This window comes from Panthera leo, chromosome B2, assembly GCF_018350215.1.
Source record: "Panthera leo isolate Ple1 chromosome B2, P.leo_Ple1_pat1.1, whole genome shotgun sequence".
NCBI lineage: Eukaryota > Metazoa > Chordata > Mammalia > Carnivora > Felidae > Panthera > Panthera leo.
Window position 1 is genome coordinate 134085526 of NC_056683.1, and position 7111 is coordinate 134092636.

A 7111-nucleotide genomic window follows, 5' to 3' on the forward strand; every position below is an offset into this window, starting at 1 on the left:
AGCTAAAATGACTTAGGGGCACCCGGGTGGCTCAGTCGGTTAAGCGTCTGACTCTTGGTTTCTGCTCAGGTCATGATCTCACGGTTTCGTGGGTTCGAGCCCTGCACACTGTCAGTGCAGAGCCTGCTTGGGATTCTCTGTCTCCGTCTCGCTCTGCCCCTCCCTCCCTCCCTCGCTCGCTCTCTCAAAATAAATAAATAAACTTAAAAAATTATTAAAACGGCTTAGTTGCCATGACTTGGAAGAGCCAAAAGACTTAAGCCACAATTTAGGCTATTTATTCCCAACTGAATGAGAAATAAGGCCTGCCAGAGGTAACAATTTTAGCTGCGATATCACTGACCCCAAACTAGACTCTACCCACAAGAGCTGTAAGAGAAGTCAGTGGCTTTCCACTTGCAGGGGTGACCGGGCGTGTGTCTACATCTCTTTAAAGCTGTTAGAGTGGCGCCTGGGTGGCTCAGTCGGTTGAGCGTCCCACGTCAGCTCAGCTCATGATCTATAGTTAGTTGGGTTCAAGCCCATGTCAGGCCCTGTGCTGACAGCTTGGAGCCTGGAGCCTGCTTCGGATTCTGTGTGTCTCCCCCTCTCTCTCTGTTCCTACCCCAGTCGTTCTCTGTCTCTCTCTCAAAAATAGATAAACATTAAAAAAAAATTTTTTTTAATAAAATAAAGCCGTAGGAGCACTGAGAAACTGGGTAGCAGGTGCAGCATTCTTCCCTCTTTTCCCCGGCTTACAATCGGCGTGGACTCTGCCGCGAGGCTATTTCTGTCCCCTCTGGCCCTGGTGATGATGAGACAGAGGTCTGTGCTTTCAGGAAGTGGCCTGGAGGTGTTGAGACAGTGGCTCCTAAGTGTGTGGACACAGACCCTCCCCAGGGAGGGGTGCACAAACGTGTAGCTAGATGTGCCACTGTTTCGGTGGTCCCTGGAGCCCTGGGTCAGCCACCTCCCCTCTATCTACGGCATCTGTGAGCACCAAGAACTATCTTGCTTCGCATGTTTTCTCAGTGAGCTGACTCGGCGCGTAGGTAGTTGCAGCAGGGGTACTGACAGGCGAGGGCTCAGCCCTGTTAGATACCCCCCCTCCCCGCCCCCACTCCCGCCCCCGCCCAGGCCGCTGCCACTCTCCACCAGCAGCAGTGGGAGTTCTGTTCCTCTGTCTCCTCGCCAGCACTTGGGAGGGCGAGACATTGTGCTTTTTGCCAGTCTGATGTGTGAGAAATGGTATATACCACTTCCCATGGCTGTTTTGACTTTCGTTTCCCCAATTACTAGGGAACTTGGGGATCTCTTCATGTTTACTGGTCATGCGAGTTTGCTTTTTTCCCTCCACTGCCCGGTGTCCTCTCGTGTGGCCTTTTTCTTACTGATTGCCATTACCCTTCACCTGTTCTTCCTGTTAACCTTTCATCTTTTGTGTGTGCCGTAATTGCTGCTAGTCTAGCACGTGTCTTTGAGCTTCGTTTATGACGTGTCGGGGCCTGAAAATGTTTTGATCTGGGGGTGGTCAAAATTATGGGCTTTTCCTTCATCATTTGCGCTCTCTGAATCTTGTTTAAGAAATCCTTCCCTATCCTAAGAGAAAAAAGGAAAAGAAAAGGGAAAAGAAAGGAAAAGAGAAAAAAGAAAGAAAGAAATCCTTCCTTACCCTGAAACTGTAAATAGATCTTCCTATATCTTCTCTAAAGTTGTAGCATTTTGCTTTTTCTAATCAGGTCTTGAATCGTGATCTGGAATTTGTTCTGATATCTAAGCTTATATCATAGTTTGGTGTCATAAACTCAGAGTCAGACTGCCCCGTCACTTATCCGCTGTATAAATAAACTTGAACACATTATTTAATCTCTCTGTGCCTCAGTTTCTTCCCATGTAAAATGGGGATAATTATCATATCTATCTCACAGAACATTATGAGAATTAAATTAGTCCATGCATGAAAAATGCTTAGAACAGTGCTTGGCAGGTATTAATTGCTGACAGATGGCTGTTATTATTTTGAGCACAAACTCCAATGAAAAATGTGATTACTAGAAGTTATTATGGCAAAGTCTAGCACCCGGGAAACACTGAGCTACCATCAGAGAGCTACAGAGACCAGGGAAACAAACTTCCGGTCCCCAATAGGAATGAGTGCACCCACAATACACACAGAAGCAAGTGGACAAGAAGTTGTCATTGTCATTCTGGCTTAGCCAATAATCTAATTTAAAACAACTGTATTTAACAATTTTAATTTAGGGCACCTGGGTGGCTCAGTCGGTTAAGCGTCCCACTTCGGCTCAGGTCACGATCTCAAGATCCCACTTTGGATCCTTTGTCCCCCTAGCTCTCTGCCCCTCCCCGGCTTTTTCTTTCTTTCTTTCTCCCTCTCTCAAAAAATAAAAGCAAAAACAAAAAAAAAAAATAATTTTAGTTAAGGTGTGCCTCAATGGCTCAGTTGGTTAAACATCTGACTCTTGATTTCTGCTCAGGTCATGATCTCACGGTCAAAGGATCAAGCCCCACGTCAGGCTCTGCGCTGGGCTTGGAGCCTGCTTGGTATTCTCTCTCTCCCTCTCTCTCTCTCTCTCTCTCTCTGTCCCTCCCCCACTTGCACGCATGTGCTCTCTCTAAATAAATAAATAAGACAATTCGAGTTTAATAAATTATCTCTATGAATCACTCCTCTGAGTTCCACTTGGGATGTTATCTTAACTACAGGGATCGAGGCAATTAAAACTCTTAAGTACATTCCAATTTCATTTCATACCATGCACTGGGCTGAGAATATAAAGCACCAGCTGAATGAATGAACTTTCTGCCCCCGAGTGAATGGATGACTGTAAACAAAGAGTTACAGGCACATGTCAATGTCAGCGTAGAGCAGGGTTTCTCCATTTTGGCACTACTGACTTTGGGGCTAGCAGATTCTTTGTCGTGGGGACTGTCCTGTGCACGGTCGGGTGGATGGTCAGCAGCTTCTCTGGCCTCTACTCACTAGACAGCAGCAGCACGCCCCATCACATCGTGACAACTAAAAACATTCCCAGACATTGTCAAGTATCCCCCTGGGGGCAAAATCACCCCAGACTGAGAACCACGGGACTACAGTTTCCATCAAAGAGGGAATCCCCACTCTGAGTGAGGAGGTGGAGGAGGCTTTATAGAGGAAACATTGGCTCAGCTGACTTTAAAGGACAGGCTGGGGCGTCTGGCTGGTTCAGTCAGTAGAGCATGTACCTCTCAGTCTTGGGGTTGTGAGTTCAAGCCCCACGTTGGGTGTAGAGATTACTTAAAAATAAAATCTTTAAGGGGCGGGGATAAAAAATAAAAAATAAAATCTTTAAAATAATGATAAGTAAAGGACAGGCTGGAGTTTCCAGGAGAAGTCTGGATTCTCTGGGACATTCCAGGTGGAGGAAAAATCTAGGCCTATTGCTCAGAGGCACAAGGAAACTTGACAAGATCCATCTGTTTGGCACTTAGCCTCAGGGTGAAATAACTTAGCTCAGGAAAAACTTTAAAAACTTTTTTGAGAAGCATTTTCATTGTAAAAAAAAAAAGTAACTGAATCATTAATTAATATGTTCTCACACAGGCTGTTTTGTTATTTTGTTGTTTTGTTTTGAGCAAAATGATTTTCATTTCTGGGTCATCGTGAAGCTACCGGCTCGGGAAAACCAACAGTCTCAGAGCGCTCAAGGTTGAAATACAAGCGCCATCATCAAGGGCCTGGCCTTCCAAAGGTTGTCTAAGCTCTGAGGGATCTCAGACCTTCTTATCAACCAACGGTAAGAAGAGTACTGATCTGCCAGGGCACTCTCAGACTTGCTTTATTCTTTCTCCAACCTTGGCTGCTGAATTCATTGCCCTGTCGTTGAGTGCCTGGTTTGCTAACCCAGGGCTCAGGTGCTTCTGTGTTTGGTCCTGGAGACATTAGACAGCGAGATTGTCTCTATATAACCTAAATGCATTGGCATGCTGGGAAATCTCCCTAAAGTCGCTGCAGCCCATAGCTCCCGTGGGTGTGCGTTGACTGTGGGGCGCCCAGCCTTTCTGACGTCTTTGGTTCTCTCACAAAAGCCCTGAGGGAGATTGAGATGGTCTACTCCTCTCTCCATTGCCAGAAAGAGAGACTATGAACCAAAAGGTGAGGTTTATGAGAACCAGGTGGAGGAACATAGGCTGAGGACAAAGAATGAGTGATGAGACATATGGTAAATTGAGGCACCTTCTCCTGGGCTAATGCTCACGGATTGTTTAAGTGGTCACATTCGAACACTTGCAATGCTCTGTGTCTGAAAATTCAGGCCCTAAGGCTCAGCTTGGTTTTGTCTCAACAGCATCGTTGCTGGTCTCTGGCCACGCTTTTCTTGAACTTTGCAAACACCTCACCCCTCACAGAGGGTTGAATGGTGCTCCCCAAAAGCTAAGCTCAAGTTCTGACCTCCAATATCTGTGAATGTGACTTTATTTGAAACAGGGCCTTCGCAGATGTAGCCGAGGTGAGTTGTTATACCGGGTTAGGGTGGGCCCCAAATCCAAAGTCTTTATAAGAGAAAGGAGAGGGCGAGTTGGATGCAGAGACACAGGAGCCACGGGGAAGGCCGGATGTAGAGAAGCAGAGACTGGGGTGACGCAGCTGTGAGCCAGGGAACACCAGCAGAAGCTAGGAGGAGGCAAGGAAGGCTCCCTAGAGCCTTCAGAGGGAGCGCGGCCTTACCAACACCGTGGTTTTGGACTTCTGGCCTCCAGAACTGTGAGAACGCACTTCTGTTGTTTTAAGCCGCCCAGCTGCTGGTAATGGCAGCTCTAGGAAACGGATACGCTCCTCGGTCCCCAAACCGCCTTCCTTCAGAGCTCTTGGCTGTGGCAACCATTTACTCAGCTAAGCACACGTCTCCATAATGGGCAGACGGGCAGGGGAGCCACAGGGCGAATCCTTGTGCCCGGGGGTTGGCTGGCTGGCCGAGGTCCACCTGTCCTCCCCCGTACAGCATCTCCTGTGCCTGCACACCTAGGGCAGACCCGAAAACCGGCGGGCTCTACCGTGAGGCCCTTCACGTTATTTCCCGTAAGCATATGCCAGGGGGAAGGGCCACAGATGTGTGCCTTTGGGTTGTTCTCAGAGAATGAGTAGTAGATAATTATCAACAGAATAATGAAACAACACTTATGATAAAGTTAAAAATAATTCCTGCCATATGCTGAGACTGCAGAATTCGTGAGGCTGGTTTCCCACTCGATGTGAGGCACTCTCCTGCTCGCCAGATGTGCAAAGATGAATCAGACAAGGTGCCCGAGCTCAGGACGGCTCCGGGCATGCCACCAACGCAGCACGAGGTGAGCCCCCGTCAGCCGGGCGGTCTCCATGCCGACCCTGCACTATACCAAAGTTTTACTTAAGCCCGTTCGGCCCTGACCCTCCTAAGGATATCAGAGTTACTTCCCATAATGCCAAATGAGTGGCTACGTAGCAAGTATGGTGTGACTTAAAAAAAATGTTTATAGTTGGGATGCCCATTCCACGTTCTAGTGCCACACCAAGCGGGTATCAGATGCGGGTTCTGGCTTATACCTCACCTCCTCTGGGAGCCCACTCTCATGTGGATCTGGATGAGGGACTATGTGTTCAACAGATGTTGAATCGTAGGAATCTGGTGCCAACCCGTGTGGAAGATCCTATCCAGAGCTCCTAGAGTGACTTTCCTCCAAGACCCCAGTGCCACTGCCTTTCTCAGAAATAAGGTCTAATTTTCCACCGCCTGGCAAATCAAAGCCTAGCTTCTCAGTTTTACATTCAGTGCCCTCCCTTTCCTGGTTCCTCCTCCCTTTCCACACTCGCTCGGTACCCTTCAGGGGCCGTCTGCTTCAGTCACACCATCACGTTGCTGTCCCCTCCCGGCTTGCCTCTGCTCTCAAGTTTTCTGCCTCGGAATCCCAAGCTCTCTCCAACAGACCAAACTGCCTTTGGAGGAAACAGAACAAAACTTTTCTCTTTTTCAGGAGCCAGAGGTCATCGTGGTCTTGTTCCCAGTTTGCAACAAAGCACAACTTGTCTCACTTTCCTTTTCATACAAGCTCTCTCGTATAAAATAGTCCCGTGTGTGTCTCGAGCTTCCTAGTGTCCTTGGAAAATAAATAATAGTGATACAGCCTTTTAACTGCACACGAAACGCCTCTGAAAAACCCTGCCCATCTGCCCATTTGATGCACAGGGCGTAGGAGAGGAGGCAAACACAAAATTAAACCTAGTGAGCAGTCCCGTGTGGGTAAGATAAGGTAAGAATGAAGACAGTTCCATTAGCAAGAATAACTGAGATAACTTGCTTTAAAAAAAAAAAAAAGACAATTTTGAAAATTAAGGGGATCTCCATATTCTATCACTTAACAACAGGAAGCACAAGCTTCTCTAAAATTTCCCAGCAAAACAATTTCATAGCAACAGCCACTGAAAGGTAAGACTTCTGTGATTTCGATTTTACTTATCTATTATTCATTCTTTGTGACTCAATCTAGATGGGTAAGAAATGTCAAACTTGAGATTAGAAATTTTTTATGATGAGTGGAAAACCTAGATATGAAATCTCTCTTTCAGTGACTAAAAAACAACCAATTTATTGAAAGGCACTTGTGAAAGTTTAAGCCTATTTAAAGTTTCTTTCTTTTGCTGTACCCACTTAAGGTGTCTTTACTTTTAACCTTTAATGGTTCTCATCAAAATCTTTGAAAATTCAATAGGTAAGACAGATCAGCCTGAAACTCGACAGCAAAGTTATAATGAGTGAGCAATTTTAGCCTCAAAATAACTTTTTTTCTTCCCGTTAATAAAAAACAACCTGACTACTATACAGCTTGCTCAATTTTTTTCCTCTGGTTTTGGCAAAAGCGGGTAGGACATCTAACTGGAGCCTGGTTTTGAGTTCACCTAAGACCTAGAGAAGCAAAACAGAAGAAACAGGAAACACAGTCACTTTACCCTAGATGTTAGTAGTAGTAACATAGGACCACGACTGCCCTGCATCTAGTCAAGGATACTCGATGGCCACTGTCAGGAGAGATCACCACTATTAAAACCACTTTCTGACTAACAGAACTCTTTGTTTCGGTACACACATCTCTGTTAGAA